The sequence below is a fragment of the Typopeltis vanoorti genome, chromosome 7, assembly GCF_054136105.1.
Source record: "Typopeltis vanoorti isolate ZY-2024b chromosome 7, IOZ_Tvanoo_1.0, whole genome shotgun sequence".
NCBI lineage: Eukaryota > Metazoa > Arthropoda > Arachnida > Uropygi > Thelyphonidae > Typopeltis > Typopeltis vanoorti.
The window spans coordinates 95,015,012-95,033,132 of NC_143555.1; the positions used below are offsets into that span (position 1 = coordinate 95,015,012).

The window sequence follows — 18,121 nt, forward strand, 5'->3', positions numbered from 1 at the left end:
ATAATGCGTCGAAGCAAAAATAAGATAAGACTGGCATTGCATCTTAGGTTTCTGAAATGTGTGTTGCATTGGCTAAATAAAAAGCAGACTGAATAATCTACACTTAACGATGATTCACTGTCAAGTGCTTTTATGAGCTGATTCATTTCTTAAGTATTCATTAATTGCATCTTTTGAATGCTCGCAAAAAAATAGGCTTAACTAGGCTGTACAATAACATAACAAATGTTTTTGAATTTATAAAATAATAAAATATAGTGAATTGCACCACTGTAATAGTTCAAGCATAGACGTTTTGGTCGTTATTTATCTAGTTTAGTAATACACGGCGAGGGTTCAGCTCAAAAGTTAATCTATTACCTACGTTAAAGCCAAGAAATCCCTAGAATTGTTGTGTAATGTAATAGCAGCAGGTGTGCTCATCCTCAGTAGTTGGGAATTGAATAAGGAAAATACGTTACGAAGTGCATAACCATTAACGATAATTACAATTTAGTAGAAGAGAATCGTACCGAAAATGGTTTTAAGCTGTAATTTAGGCCTTTACTGTCATTTTTTATCATTTATTACTCGAAAGGCGTGAAGAAGAGATGCTTCACAAGATTCGATTCTCCAACTTGCAGTGTGCAAGAAATACTCGACAGCTGCAGCAAGCTTGCTTCCTGGAAGAACATCAGAATGCACAGAATTACGCAAAAGATTTTTCTCTCGTAATTTTCTTTTTTAAAAAAAACGGAATGGGAAATTACCCGAGGGAATATGTCGAAACCTATAGAAGAACACAGTCTGCCTTCTCTTATCCAATAAAATATTTAACAGTTAAAGAGGTTTAAGGTCGAAGGGCGTATCTACGAGAAATAATAAGCTATATATATATATATATAATAAATTTTTTAACTTGGGGATATTGTATATTAGGATAACCAAGTTATTTTAACTCCTAATCCCAAGTATGCAAACAATTAAGTTTGCGCCTGAAACAAAGTTCGTCTAAAGATGATACAACACCAGGGCAACTCATTGTAAAGGTGGGTAAAGTTCTGATCACTATTCTTAGTATTTTCCCATAATGTAAAGCACATCTCACTAGAAGATGTATACTGCAATGCATTATGGGTGGTGGGGTCACTACCCAGACCGGTTTCAACCTTTTTTGAGATCTCCTCAGTGAGTAGCTAGACCCTAAATACCAAGGTTATAGTAATATGGAGCCTTATCAACTTTACCTATAGAAGTTGCAACAAGGTGTTTTTATTTTTAATAAAAATCTCTGGAGGAGATATAGATGTAATAAATTTTTTTTAACTTGGGGATATTGTATATTAGGATAGTCAACACCGTATTACTATAACCTTGGTATTTAGGGTCTAGCTACTCACTGAGGAGACCTCAAAAAAGGTTGAAACCGGTCTGGGTAGTGACCCCACTCATAATGCATTACAGTATACATCTTCTAGTGAGATGTGCTTTACATTATGGGAAAATACTAAGAATAGTGATCAGAGCTTTACCCGCCTTTACAATGAGTTGCCCTGGTGTTGTATCATCTTTAGACTTGAACTTTGTTTCAGGCGCAAACTTAATTGTTTGCATACTTGGGATTAGGAGTTAAAATAAACAAGTTTATAAAATAACTTGGTTATCCTAATATATATATATATATATATATATATATATATATGTGTGTGTGTGTGTGTGTGTGTGTGTGTGTTAAAGATACCAAGCTATTTTAAACCTGGTTTTACTCCATTTCCCAAGTAAGCAAACAGACAAACAAGTCAAGTTTGCGCCTGCAAGTGTTGCAAGTTTAGCTGATCCTGCACGTAATGAAAGACCAAGGCAACTCATGGTAAAAGTAGAATAAGCTCTGATCACTAATCTTAATATTTACCCTTAATGCAAAGCACATCTCCTGGAGGAGATGTATGATGCTTTGTATTAAAGGCAAGGGGCCACTACACACACACACACACACACACACACACACACACACACACACACACACCCTTGGCTAAACCGTTATTGAAGATCCTGACAAAGCTTGTAGAACGACCTTTGATATGGATTACGCCCCTTTGTGTGCACACAAAGTGGAATGTACTGTATTATCTGTTTTATCTGCGAAATACGGATGTCAGCTTAAGTGTTTGGAAAGCAGGCACACATTATGTAAGTACATATTTATAGCAATTATAATATTTGCAGATATATGCCATCCTTATAAAAAAAAAATCTTCTGACCTCCATGGACTTCCGAGAATTCTTGTGCACGATGCACTTTAGCTTTCTTAATTCTGTCGTATTTTCTTAAATTTATTCGGTATCTATGCACTCACAATTCTCTATGGGAGAGGATAAAAATTCTACTTTATGTGATCCGCACGAAGTTATAGGTCTGCTTTATCCCCTCTTCTTCCATCTTCATCTAGACTTTATAACTCACGTTTCCGGAACTTATCCATGTAGTCAACATTCCAAGATCCTGGATCTTGGTTATTACCCTTCTACACCGTCTCCACTGTATTTCATAAATTCAGGTGATAAGGGAGATTGTATGTCTTAGGATATACTGTCTCTTAAACGCATTCAGTTATTGAACTCACTATACCCCTTGATAAACATTCACTTACCCACTTATCACCTTCGAGGTAAAAAAAGAAAAAAAAATCCATCTTGTCACCTACACCGTTTATTCATATGCCAGAGATGGCCTCGCATACTCACTTTCCCTTTTATCTTGTATTTGAAGTACATGATTTCTTTTCGAAAGGTAAAGGAAGCCTTAAAAGCAACTCTTATTAGGTTGTCCAGTGCCTATCTTGTTGACTGTCCATAGGCTGTAAAGTGAATTATTCTGTACTTTTGTTACTTGCCATCTGTATTATCCCAAGAAGTATATGGAAGATAAAATTCTCTCTGCAGCATTTGTATCGATGGTTCTGCAATGCTTTAATACCGACCACTTATAAGAAGCCTGATCCAGATGGCGTTTACTCCTTCAATCCATAGTTGGTTCCTCCATAGCCTAATATCGACGATGCCCATTGAAAGACCGAGTTCGAAGAATTTTTATAAGGGCTCTTCAGTGTAAGGCAACAATTAATCTCATAAGGGAAATGGCAGGATTTTTTACGCGAAACAGGCAAACAGACCGAAGGACACACGTATCCATAATGAGGCCAGGGTATTATGTTTTAAAACATAATTATACTAGTCTTATACCTTTTAGTTTAGGCCATAATTCTAAACAGCAAAAATCTTCAATCTATTGCTATATTCCGAGCATTCAAAGATGCAAATTCAATTGCATAAAAGAACAGTAAGTGATCATCAAAGCTACTCGGTAACTCGGGGTTGACTAGAATTTCCTTAATCTCCCTCCCCGATATATCGGTTAAAGCGTTTTTATTTGAAATGGTGCTTTATAGTGCATGAATTTAAAACTTGCAGGTTTTAAATTATTTTAATTTTGTTTTACATACTGAAAATACAAGAGGTGTTCCTTATTATATGCAGGGATTAAATAGTTTATTTTAAATTGGCCGATCTGATTTGCCGATGGGCAATTAATCCGTTCTCCAGCCAACAGACTATGGGCATGGGTTTTGTGAATGTTTTTTGCAGTATGAGGCTTGCCTTCTATTTATTGGAGGTCTGAGGTGATTTATGAAAGAGGTCCATGTTTGATTTCTAGAGTACAGTTTTGGATTATCCACGTTTTTACAAAGATTCTAAAAACTGCCCATACACATATTTTGTGTTCCACATAAATCTTTTTACCGTACAGTTGAAAAATTCACATGGGATTATATCCGTTGCATATAAGGAGAAATTGCAGTACAATATTTTTCATACGTCAGTTTGTGATTTAATTCAATGCTGAAAGATAAGATTGGTGATTGGAAAGATTTGGTAGTTTGTCATAAAAAGAAAGAAAGTGAGTTGCTCGAACTCATAATATCGGAGCAAAATAATCACAGCAACGCAATACCTTGTTCATCCCAAATTACCGCACAAGGTAAACTAGGTGACTGTTGATGTGTTATGAAGTTTCTTTTTTGCAAGACCACAAAAATGATCATTTTTGTGGCAAATTTCGAAAGTCCTACTACATGGACAGTTCATATTAACCATTCTTTTTGTCATTACATACTGCTGCAGAAGGGCGTCCATTGCATCCGTCACATTTGATGGATGTGCGTTCATTTATATATAAAAAAAAAAAAAAAAAGGGCCAAATCAATCGAAAATTCTTGCATTGCTCAATGCACTTCTTAAACTGCTTATATTAACAATGTATCCTTGGTTCATTAGCATATAGACGGTTGTGTGAATTACCTCTAAATGTCGTACTGGAGTAAAAAAAAAATTTTTTTTTTCCATTTGTAATCTCCTCTCACCTATTCTGTAAGCAAATTATTATTATTATTATTATTATTGCATGACGCTTCCATCAGAACTCATTGTGGGCGACCACCCCACACTACACTATTTCTAACACAATTAATCTAAATTCATTATCAGATTTACACACTTGATGGTAATCTTTAAAAGCAAATATTAATATTATTTTCGAAACATTATATAAAAATGGTGTATCATTCTTCGTTGGCATATCTCATCCACTCCTTAATTATAATATTAATACATGTCGTCAGCTTTCACTTCTTGGCAGTGGCTCAAGTCTTCCAATCCCTTTTTTTCTTCTTTTTTTTTTTTTTAGATGCTAGAAATAACCTTCATGTACCTCGATTATAATTCAGTTTCCTGGATAGCTACTAGAAAAGCTGCTTCTTCTATTCTTGGATTTTAAAAATTGTAGCGCTGCTCATAGTCATGAGAATTTTCTTTAGATGCTTTTTTGTTAATCTTGTAACCTTTGTCAGAAATATTAACTATTATAAATCGTCAGAGTAAATGCAATCCATTTCTAAGCTCTGCACGCCATTTTTTTTTTTATCTTGAGGAAAAAAAAATAGCAGGCTGGTTTCGAACGGGCATCATCTTTCGGGTTATAATAGTAAATTATTTTTATGTTGTTAATAATATTAAGAGTTTTAATGGCGCTATTTTTGCGTTGTCCATAGTGCAAGTAATCCAATTTCTTTTCTTTAATTCCCCCTTCCCCCCATATTAGTCGGGTACTGGGTGTGGTCTCATGGTATTCCAACATGGAGTTTGGCATGCAGCGTGTACAACAATACAAAATATGCCATCTACACTTTCATCCAGTGTTAGTGTTCCAACAGTGATTTGGACAGGTTTGCTGTTGCGAATAAACGGTGGGTGTTCCTTGACTAGCCACAGAGATCCCAAATGTTGGTAAACAGCTCCAAAACCGGAGAAACTTCTCAGTTAAATAAGGATGTCGACTTTTTTTTTTATTTTAATCATTTTACAAACAAAATATTTTACTATTCCGGTGTTCCTTTATAATTTTTTTGCAATTATTCATTATTCGTTGGTTTGGTTCATTTAGGTCATGTGATCTTGGCTGGTCGGAGTTATGAGATAGACTTAAAACCCCGTATGAAGATGACGTCATAAACAGTATTTTGCAATGATGTCACAACAAACAAAAGTGTAGCGCACTGTAAAAATTTTCTGCTCAGAGCAGTGACAGGTCTGCGCAGCTGTGTGTGCAGTTGACCCTTGAAGAACGCTGGTTTGAACTGTGCGGTGGGTACCACTTATACGTGATTTTTTTTTTTTTTTTTTGAATAAATATATTGAAAATTCGAGATTTCGACAATTTGAAAAAAAAAATTTCACAGACGAACCGTGTAGCTCAGAAATATCTAAAAAGTTAAGAAAACGTTAGACATGTAATGAATGCATAAAATATATGTAGATACTAGTCTATTTTATCATTTACTACTATAAAGTGTACACAAATCTATTATAAAGGGTTAAAATTTATCAAAACTTACGCCCACAAACACTTACAGACCGTGCATAGCCATTTGCAGTCGACAGAAATGTAAAGAAACGTAACGATGCAGTATTAAATCATAACTGCATAAAATAAATTACTAATTATTTACATTAATTACCATAAAATAAAAAAAAATAACGATTCATTCATTAGTGTATAGGCTAGGCTACCACGAAGCAATGGTATCGATTGCACTAGGCTACCATAAAGCAATCATATTGCTGCTGCTTCGTTATCAATGTATGAATCGTTGTACCTGTAAATAAATACGAATTTCTTTTTCGTATTATCTTTTCATTTTTGATGTCTAGTGTTAGTAACACGTATAACATCTACAGTGTTTTGTATAATATAAGACAATAATGATACACGCTTCATCTTGTAAACAGACGATGTAAACTTAGGGTATCGATAAATACAGTACAGTATTTATCGATACTGTAAATGTATTTTTCCTTCTTTATGATTTTGTTTAATAAAATTTTCTTTTCTCTAGCTTACTTTATTGTAAGAATACAGTATATAATACATACGAAATATGTGTTAATCGACTATTTGTTATCGATAAGGCTTCCGGTCGACAGGCTATTAGTAGCTAAGTTTTGGAGGATTCAAAAGTTCTACGCGGATTTTCGAACAACGAGGTGATCGGATCCCCTAACCACAGCGTTGTTCAAAGGACAACTGTATACTGTATATAAATTAGATGGAAAACTGGGAGGAGGGAACCTATTAAAGTTATATTTTAGGGTTACAACAACCTTAAATCTGATCCTGTCCAGAACCCCATAAAAATGTTTTCTCGTGGTATAAATATTCCCTATAAAGGAATATTTAGAAGATAAACGAAGGAGGAAATTTGTCTTCATATCATCTCATCATGCTTCTAATCGAATATAAAATATGATAACAACGCTATTAAAGAATCTTCGGTGTACAGATCTGCAAGAATGGAGCTATTCTTCGTTTGATTCAAATGTGAATATCGCTTAGGGCAGAGGTCTTCAACCTTTCAGACAGTGGGGGCCGCATTAAAAATTTCAATGAAGGCCGCGGCCACTAAGCTACACTGCGGTTTTTAGAATTGTAAGATGCTTTCCAGATTAACAAGGAACGCTGTGAATTTGATACTTTACGTAAAATCCTATAAAAATAAACAAACTCAGCTTTAAGAGTGTAGGTAGGAGTCGGGTTCGTGATAAGTAAATACAATCCAAAGATAATTTAATGAAAAAAACATTCATTTTTTACAATGTTAATGAAAAACTTGGCAATTCTTTTCCTTGACCAGCTTGTCGATGTTGGCATCAATGTTGGAAGTCGCTATGCGCAGAGTATTCTCAAGATGTTGGTCCGAAATCTGAGTTCTTGTCCTGGACTTCACATGCTTCATTCTGGAGAACAACTGCTCACATAAGTATGTACTTCCTAATAAAGCGCACATCTTCAAAGCATGCCGGCGAAGATTAGGGAATGCGTCCTCAGAAATCTAGCCTTTGTAAAATGTAAGCAAGGATACGTTGAATAATTTTTCTCTCATTGTTTTGGAGTTCAAGCAGCTCCATTTGCATTGAGCCTAGCATTTCTGCAACATTGACACTGAATGGCATTGAAAATAAATCTAAAGAAGACTGTTGGTTACGAAAATCACTAAATCTCTCTTCGAACTCACTTCGCAACACGGCTAATTTTCTAGCGTATTCATCAAGAGACGAACAGTTGGACCCAACGAGAAGCTTAAAATTAATGAAGTCTTTTTTTACGAGTTGTGCCTCCCAAAGGTTGAGCTTGGCCACAAAATCTTTGATGTGATTAAACAGAGTGTGCACCAGTTGATCTTTGGATTGTAGCCTCGTATTTAGGTCATTCATATGCAACGAGATGTCGGTCACAAAGGCAAAGTCTGTCATCTACATCGCCGTGATCCGCTTCACACTCTTGGGTCAAAAACTCTTGGAATTGACGATGATTCAATCCTCTTGCCCTAATAAAGTTGACAACAGTCACAATAACTTTCATGACATTCTCAGATCCAATAGTTTTCGCGCACAAATTCTCCTAGTGGATTAAACATTGGTAATAAACGAAATCTTTTCCTTCTAGTTCTGGTTCTTCCCGTAGCAGCGCAACAAACCCTTCGTTCTTTCCCATCATAGCAGGGGCACCATCAGTTACCACACCCCTCGAGATTGGTTAAGCTGAGGTCGAAACGCAGGAGCGTTTTCTTGGCGGCTTCAAGAATATTAGTGCCTTTTGTCGTTCCTTCATAGATACGAGCGCTACAGTTCAGTCACAGTAAATTGTTGATCAATGCCACGGACAAAGAGAGCCAGTTGCGCTGTATCCTTCACATCTGTGCTCTCATCTAAAGCAAGTGAATATGACGTAAATTCGGACGACCGTTTTTTTAAAAGTTCCTTCAATGGCAGTGGCAAGTTCTTCGACACGTCGTGCTGCAGTTACCCCAAACAAACTCGGTTTTTTTAAACACTTCCTTATTATTTGGGCACAGAATTTCCCCAGCAGCGATGAGACACACTTTCACAAACTCGCCGCCCAAGAAGGCTCTTGATTTTTTAGCAATTTTATTCAGCTATTATTGAATACATAACTTACTTTGACGCACGCTTCGCTCACTTCCCTCTACCTTTTAAACGTACCCTGCTGGCATTTTAAATCAATTTGGAGACGGTTCACTTTGTCCACACGAACCTGCCCTTGAAGGTGATCGAAATTGGACGCATGCTTTGTCTTATAGTGTCTATTTATATTGTATTCTTCTGATATTGACACTGACTCACGACAAATTAAACACACTGGTTTATCATCGATCGGCACAAAACAAAGGTACAAATTGGTCCACTTTTCATTACAAACCCGACAAAAATCACTTGATTTACGCTTTTTACTCGTAGATGCTATAGTGATGAACCCAAAAAATGATCCCAAATGGCCGTGTAACGGTTATTATCCACTGAATATGTTTCTCACTAATGAAAAAAGTCTGGCAATATAAAATCACAATAGGCTATGGCTGACACGACGAACCTGCGTGTGCTTATACACGAATATCACACTGTTCACGACTGACTGACTGTGGATGAGATCCTCTTGTATTTATATGAAAATAACGAAGTATCGAGAACCTTCGAGGTGTATCTGGAGGGCACTAGAAGCTCACTCGTACGAACTACTGCTTCAGCCATCTACCTGCGACGTTAGTACTACTACTTAAGTACCGCTTGGCGCTGGTAGATGGCTGAAGAAGCATGTCTATTTAATATTTATTTTTATAGGATTTTATGTAAACTTAAACTATCAAATGCACAGCGTTCCTTGTGAATCTGGAAAGCATCTTACAATTCTAAATACCGCAGTATAGCTGAGTGGCCGCGCGGGCTTCACTGAAATTATTTTTTATTTAATCGCGTTTTAATGTTAGGTAGTTATTTTTTTAAAATGGCCGGCGGGCCACGGCAAAGAGCTCCGCGGGCCATGAGTTGAAGACCCCTGGCTTAGGGAGAACCAAATCAGGAATCTAAAATTTTACTATTTTTATTTATTTTCATTTTACATTTGGGATAAATATTTGCAAAATCTTCGGATGTCCTGACTTTTTGGAAATGATCGCATCACAGTGATAATGCGGTAAATCCTATCCGCTAAGTCTATTAAATGCGTAGGAGTATCTTGCTATTTCTGTATGAGACCGACTAACTGACCTACGATGTAAAGACCTTAGAGTGGTTCTTCGCTTAGTGGGGATTCGAACATCGTTGTTAAAGAACATGCTACGGAGGCTCTCCTGCAAAATTGAATAGATAAACATAAAACTGGTCTTTCGTCACTTTATATATTGAGACTTATAATATCAACAAGCTTGACGCACACACGCACACACAAAGGAGAAATATAAAACTTGCCAAATAGTAAGCGTATTTTCTTGCACTTCTCCAAAGCTGTTTTCTGCAACTGCTATCCATACTTGTTACCCCCTTTCTCCATCCATTCGGTGCTTTACAACATTGCTAATACACAAACCTTTTCAGCAATAATATTTCGTCCTAAACTACTGATTAGGACGAAATATTATTACTACCGCACAAGTATGCACTGTATTCTAGGTAAGGAAGAAATTCAATTTTCAACTTGATTTTTCTTTCCCCATCCTAAATCTAGTTTGAGGAAACACCTTTCAGTTCCCCATCAGTGGAACAGTGCTTATGTAGAATAGCGTGCAACTTGCACTAGTTTTTGAGAATGCAGATTGGTGCTGATGGCGCGCCCTTTCGGTACCAAATGAAAATAGACTACGCCTTCCAAATTCCATTCATCGTGCAGCATGACCTTGTTCTTGAATGACCTCATATTGTAACCGGAAGTATTGCTTCAAAAAGGTTGATCTGTTGATTTTTGTGTATTCTGATTGTTGAAATAAACCTAGTTTTAATTGGGTAGCAGCAATTCATTGGATGAAACACCCTTTCTCTATAAACAATACAATGCTGAAAGTATTCTAGTGTCATATCATGCTGAATGTTTCAATAGTTTTTGTTAACGTAGTCAAAAGCAAGTGAATTGACATCGCTCAGTTTTCCTTCACGTACTGAATTCAATTAACAATTGTGTGCTGCTGGATGGATTGGCATGTCGTACGTCATGGGATGAGCGGGCATCCTAAAGTAGGTTGGTCTTTGCTGTTCATATTATTCTGGTCTTTTCGCTTCGTGCTACCTTTGTCGGACTGCCGTATACTGAAGACTTATTGGGACTGTTGAATAACCAAAATCGTGTAATCTCGAATTACACGACTGTGGTCATTTTACACCCTCTGTCCAAAAAGAAACTGAACTTTTAGAAAATAGAAGAAACTAGTGGCGCCACCTGTTGTATCTTTTTGTTGTCGAAAGCGGCAACCTTCGTTAGTGTTGCGTCAACTGTTTATGACATTTGTTTCATTAGAAGCCGAGTTATAGTGACAGTGTGTTTTGACAAACGGTCGGTCGTCACGATATTCATGCCGTACGCGACGAATTCTCGCTATCAATCGCTTCAAAACTTCGAGATAAAACTCACCATTGACCGTTTGGCCAGGCGGAACGAATTCTTTGTGGATAATGTCCTTCTCCAAGCGACTTTTTTTCGGATGCCTCTCTTTTGGTGGTCTCCACTCAACACTCTGGCACTTTGTCTCGGGCTCATACTCAAAACACCACGTTTCGTCTCTAGTAACGATCGTTTCAAGGAAGTTCCTTACGAGCAGTTTTAATGAGGTCCTTGCAGTGTTCAATTCGATACATTTTTTGGTCGTCGGTCAACTTGTGGGGAATAAATCGCGAATTCAATTTATGAAGGCCAAAACTCTCGGTCAAAATGGTTGTGCACAGTTTGATTTTGGAATCCCCAATTCATCTTCAATCAATCTCACGGATGATTTCGGGTTTTCTTTGATGAAATCGCGCACTTTTTGGATGTTAACTTCACTCAGTCCAGTTTTTGGACGGCCTGGCTTTTCGTCGTCCTCAAGCATCTCACGACCACTTTGAAATCGCTTAAACCACTCGCAAACTTGAGTTCAGGATAAGCATTCATCACCGTATGCTTTTTGAAGCATTTAATGCGTTTCGGTAAAACTTTTACCAAGTTTAACACAAACGTCGATCGCAGCTCTCTGTTTGGAACTCATTTTCCGACCGTTCGTCAAAACACACTGTCACTTTTCGCACTATAACTCGGCTTCTAATGAAACAAATGTCATAAACAGTTGACACAACACTAATGAAGGTTGCCGTTTTCGACAACAGAAAAGAACAGGTGGCACCACCACTAGTTTCTTCTATTTTAGAAAAGTTCGGTTTATTTTTGGACAGAGGGTGTAATTTCGAACATTTACTTAAAATGGAGAAAAATTTCGCCTGCTTGTATTAGTAGCAGCTAAAGCCTCAAACAACTTCATAGACATTATTTGCTGTCTTCACCTTTAGGAGCTAGTTCTAGAGTCGACCGTTCTACAAAGACATACAAGTGGGTACTGGTAAGTTGAAGTTCCAAAAAATTTATTAAAAAAAAATTGTCTATGTCTTTGCAGAATAAGAGTGAAAACATGTTAAATTTATACCAGTATTTGTGCTGTGCTCTTCTCTTTCGATGTTTGGATTTCGTTTCATTAAGATTCTTTTATTTTATTTTCATAATTTTAAGTGAAAAATATGAGCCCCCGTAGCTCAGTATAGATAGTGTAGCGGTTAAATGCAGAAAAAATCCTCGCAAGGTAAAAGAGGAGGGAAGGAATAAGAAGGTAAGTGAAAAATATTTCATAAAATTAACTTCTTTGGTCGGAAAGACCTGGGTTCGATTCCCGCCAGAGACGTGAGGAACCTTTATGTGGTCTCTTTCGACTAAAGGTGAGTTAGCCGGGTTTTTTTTTTTTTTTTTTTTTTCACCCGGAAACTCGATTTTTTTCGACCCCCAGAACAGGCAAACCTGCCCGTGAAACACGCGTCTACAGACATAGGACACACCGGGAGGCATAGCGCTAATCAACTTATCCTCGATACTGGTTAGCGGCTAAATGCAGAAAAATCCTAGACACTGCAAGGTAAAAGAGGAGGGAAGGAATAAGAAGATAAGTAAAAAATATTTCATAAAATTAACTTCTTACAAAGCCTGGCTTGCATCATGTGATAACATGATGAAATATGGTGCCAACCTGCTGCTTAATAAAACATCGGATGTCAGCGATCTTCTTTTGATCATAGGTTCGAAAGTGAAGTATGCATAAGAAGATTGAATGGAACCATCAGACTTCCTAAAACCACTAGGAAGTCAGATGGTTCCATTCAATCTCCTAACATACCTGTAGTACAAAAATAAATTAAATAAAAACTGGGAATGCCACCCCCCCCTCCTTCCCATATCTTGCGTAGCTTAAAAAGCCATAAATAATAAGTGATTACTTTGCTGAAGGAAACTAACCACACATTTCCAAACTAATGTTTGAATTTTAGATTCAAGTTGGTCAAGCACTTATTCCAGAAAAGTTGAAGTTAGGTCTGAGGAACATTTATTAACGTCACAGTGAAGAAATAAAAGAATGGATGAGATGAGATGAGAAGAGAGAGCTGGATAATAAGAACAAGCCAGGATTTGACATGTCTATATCATCAAATTAATTTATTTAAGAAAATCAATAGAGTGAGAAATAGATGATCTAGATGTGTAGAAAGAATGAAGGAAAGAAATGGGTTCGAATCCAGTCTAATGACACAAATAATCATTATCAAGTCCTTTCAACTGCTGGTGAGTTAGCTGCTCACACAGATGTATAGGGTTTCATCCCTTGAAACAGGCCCCGTGAACACACCTACAATAAAATACTTATCCTTACAGGGATGGAGGAATGGCAAGTCGGCTGCATTAAATGGCCTACCCCCCCCTAATTAGAGGATTCAGCTCGTCTAAGGACGGACGAGAATTGGACAGGATGTCCTGCATTTCATTATCGCTTTAAGGTGGTTTAATATTTACTTGTCTTCTTAAGGGCACTGTTTCTCTGATTTTTCGGGTGAATATCATCAAATCGCTATCAATTTGCTCTTCGTCCCTCCCCCTTCAGGTTTTCTGTGGTATGGTTTAGTAGAATATAAAAAAAAATACTAATATAATACTAAATTTGTTTCATTTATTATTATTATTATTATTATATAGGCTTTTCATGTGTTTTTATGGGTGTTTCCTATTTCATGAAAAGGTGCAGTTTATCCCAGTAGTTTCTTATCTTATGATCTTGAAAATTCAATCAATAAGACAGGCGTAGAACTAGAACTTCTACGTCTACAATATTCCTTTTGCTTTAAACTTATCAATGCTAAGATTGGTTGGTTACTCCAAGTCCCCCCCCCCCAGTTAGCACTTTGTCTCGCTGAAAAGGATTTTCTGCCATACGAATTTGGTTCTTTTAGTATTAATTAGGAGAGCAAACAGTCACTGACACCCTTCTTTTATTAAGGCACACGCGAATGGAAACGAGAACTTGCGTACGTGTGACAGTCAAGGCTCGCAACTGTAGAACTCGGCACCTACACTACTTAGAAAGTAAAGATTGAGAAATAAGAAGTTACGTTGTGTTTGTGATAAAAGATATTCATGTAGAAAAAAATATTAATGAATCTGTGATTAAGTATTTTGCATGTTCTATTTTCTCAACTTTGGGGGGTTGAGACAGAGGAGTGGGAAAGAGGATGCACTCCTTCATGGCGCACAAAGTTTGTCTCCATCATGAGAGAATCGACTGCTGAAGCCACAAATCAATGTCACACCAATTGATTAGACGCCATTGTGTTTGGCGTCTAATATAATATGATTGCCAATTATCCCATTATAACATAAAGGGAACAATGATCATGTCAGAATTTTCTGGTATTGTTACTGTTGGAAAATTACAAGAAAATTGTACACCATTGGTGACATACTTCTGTGCACTGCAGATCACACATCCTTACACCCGGACTTGCCCTAATGCAGATATCATTCCCAATCGTGAGAGATCTGCAGTTTGATTTGAATACTATCATCATATCAATTCGGTTATCGCCATTTTCGGTTGTACATAGAATAGGATATGGATGAGGCTTTTAGCTAAATTATAATATATATTAGCAGAATGGCTGTAAGATGCTATTCTGCTAATACGAGTGTGCGTGTGTGTGTTGTGTGCGCATGCATACGTATGCGGTTGATTTGAATTAGCGACAGTCCAATCCATGATGCTTCCTTTTGAATTAGCGACAGTCCAATCCATGATGCTTCCTTTGAATTATATCTCTTAGTGTATTGGCAGATCGATTTGTTTGTGGTTGTAGTAAAAAAAAAAAAACACGAAAAATTTGTATTCTGTCTGAGATTAACTTAGCCTATGGAAAATCTTCTCTCGATGAGAAAAGAGGAACTATTGGAATGAACTGAAATTTGTATGTTCCATGTTTGGTTTCTTGAGCAGGATTTCTGAACTATGTAGAAAACGAAATAAATATTTAATTAATTAATAAAAGTTGATAGAAAATGCTTTAGCTTACGTACGGCACTGATGTACTGTAGGTTTACAACCTATCGTGGTTGGTGGATATATGGATGGTTTTCATTGGTAACTTGTAACAAATTATAGAAACATGGCACTTCCCAAATTACTTCTATAGAAGTGAAATAAACTAGGATTTTCATTCAATTTACTACTTCTTCCACTAGTGAACACACACACACACACACACACACACACACACACACACACACACACACACACACACACACACACACACACACACACAGGTAGTTTGCTTCTTTATGTATGTGTTAAGAAGAGGCTTAGAAATGCATTATGATTCGTTTTTTTTTTTCCTTCGATTTCTTTATCACCAGCAAAGCCGTATTTTAGCGTTAACTATCCCTGATCTAGTAATCCCTATACTCGGTATTTAAGTTAAAAGAAAAGTTTAATATGCAAACAAGAAATTTTATGTTCTACGCTACTGTGGTATTTTTTTCTATTAAAAAATGCTTTCTTTTATGACTAACATACTAAGTAGTCTTGGCGAGGAGAAAAAATGCCGACATTTGTAATTGGTGTCGGGAAAAAAAAAAATCTCCAAGTAGTAGTAGTGCGGAGAAAATCGAAATGTTCGCTTAGTGGATTTGTTTTGGTGGCAGTTTATCGTGAGAAGTGAACTTTAATTTTTTTTTTTTTTTTTTTTGAGTCGAGATTATACAAAGCGTTTAATTAATGATATGATTATAGAATTAATATTGTACGAAAATCTTAGTTTCGTCTTATATCTTAACAATAAAAAAAAATTAAGTCTTGATAATAAATCTTTCTAGTAAAGTCCTGGAGATTTCACTTGGAATTTTTAATCACAGATAATTGTTTGCTTCTACTTAGAACTGCTACATCGTGCAAATTTATGAATAAAAAGAAATTTTTAGGAATGTGTCAAACTTGTGCTTCTTTCAAAAAAAAAAAAAAAAATGTAAATTTAAGCAGAAGTTAAAATGGCGACTATTAAATTACAGATTTCAAGAAACATCTGAAAATTTGGACTTCTTTTAACTGTCATTAGATCTGAAAGTTGGAATGTTTCAGTATTCTTTAAATTCACATTTAATAGAAAGAAGAAAGAAAAAAACTCGTAATGAATTTTCTATGTTTTGTTTACATTGTGAATTTACATTTCTAAACGAACTAGTATAAAACGCACGCGATAATAAATTACGTTACTTTTCTTTCATTCAGTTTGTCTGTAAAAGGTTTGATTGAAATGTTAATTCGCTACAGATTTTATATTCGAGATTGTATTTGAAGAGGAAAGAGGATTTAAAAAAAAAAAAATCGTCAAGCATCAACAATAACGAAGTGGAATTAAGCTACGAACACCTTTTTTTTTCTCGGTTTTTAATTAATTTCTTTCTGAACTTCAAATTAAAAATAAAATGCATGGTAATGAGGAAATGATCTTTTTGGTGCGATTGTGTTAACGTTCATTTTTAGGGGGGGGGGATGATGATAAAAATTTGGGACGACTGCGCAATTATACGTTGCAGCATTCCATACCTAACGATGGCCTAGTTTTCTACCAGTGCAAGGCATGATAACTGATAATACCAATTTTTGCCTTTGGCTAACTTTTTTTTGCTTTCTAATAATGCTGGTAATATTTGTAATCTAAAGCTTTGACGAGCGAAAATGCCAATTATTTTATCCTGAAAATATTTGACTTTAAATAGGATTTGAACGCGAAACATTTAGATTATATTTCATTCTTAACAACGTAAGCTATTGTCACGCCAACTGGTAGACACAAACGAAACTTGTTGTAGTGCTATAACATCAAGCAGCCAATAAAATGCATTGATCAACATCAACACATCAAAGATGTGTTGATGTTGATAGTTTGGGATGGACATACTATCAATCAAATTTGTATTCGGATTTTTGAAGAATGTTTGCGATGCAGTAGGATGTAAACCACATAAGTGAATCTATCGCATGGGAACTTGGCTACCACAATTTTCATAAGGAGAACATACTCAGTACTCATTTACTGAGTTTCGGCGACATGAAACTAATTTCCTCCTACTCTTTTTCCTTCAGTTTGAGAACCTCAAACTGAAGGGAAAATATAGGACAAGGAAATTTGAGTGATACTTCTCCGGCAGTTGCATGAGCAAACCTCGAAAATTTATAATGAAGGGCTGCCATAGAATTCGAAACAAAAATAGTTGACTTCATAAAGTCAGTTTTTTTCTTCTATGGCAGCCCTTCATTATAAATTTTCATCGTCACAAGTCCAGTTTTTGTTCATATCCATTTAGAAATACTACAATCCAACACGGTTAAAGAACCTGACAAAATACAGCAACGGGAACATTGCAGTTAACACAGTTCATTTAGCTGTAATTTGTATCCAAATGCTGAAAAGCAAATGCTGCTGTGAAGCAGCAAATTATTATAATAGTCATACTATCGAAGTTCGTTGAACTAAATATATTGTCAACGAAGGTATTGATTTCTTTTCTCGTGTACTTTGATCTGAGTTGGGCGTTAAAGGTGAACTTTACACCAGATTACCATTTCAAAGAAATAAAGGGATTATGTAACTTGTGTGCGCATAGCTCAGTTAAGATTCATCTTGATCGAAAGATAATAATCCTAAATAATGGTTTTTAGAATTTTTATATTTTTGAATCCTTTGTTGGGGAAGTGCAGTTGCTACAAAATGCCGATACTCAAGAAAATGATATCGTTCTAAAACATCATCTTGAACGTGATTAATAGCATCACAGATTATTAAGTGGTTTATTTGTTTTTAGTTAATTTAATTTTTTTCTCCACATCATTTCGGTTCCATTAGACAAACGGCTTGTCCGTGGGAATGTACGGAATGCCCTTTGGTGTATCCTCCCTCTGGATTCAAGCGACCAGAATAAGTAACAGCAATTATTAAATAGTAACTACTTCTACAATACTTTTAAAATCCCGCCAGTATTAGCTTATTATGAATTCCTAGAGGCCTTATCCAATTATATTCCTGAAAGGAGGCAAAGTATGTTGTTTACTCCTTCCTGCACGTTTCAATTCATTCTTAATTGTCCATGAATTAATGTGGATTCATTAATCCACACATCTATCCACTT

At 36.1% G+C, this 18,121-nt stretch overlaps 1 protein-coding gene across 1 annotated transcript in view; it reads left to right on the forward strand.

Moving 5' to 3' along the window:
* Positions 1-18,121, forward strand: part of LOC150104879 (uncharacterized) — a 107,935-nt gene that overhangs the window by 24,697 nt on the left and 65,117 nt on the right. The gene's annotated exons all lie outside the window — the stretch shown is intronic.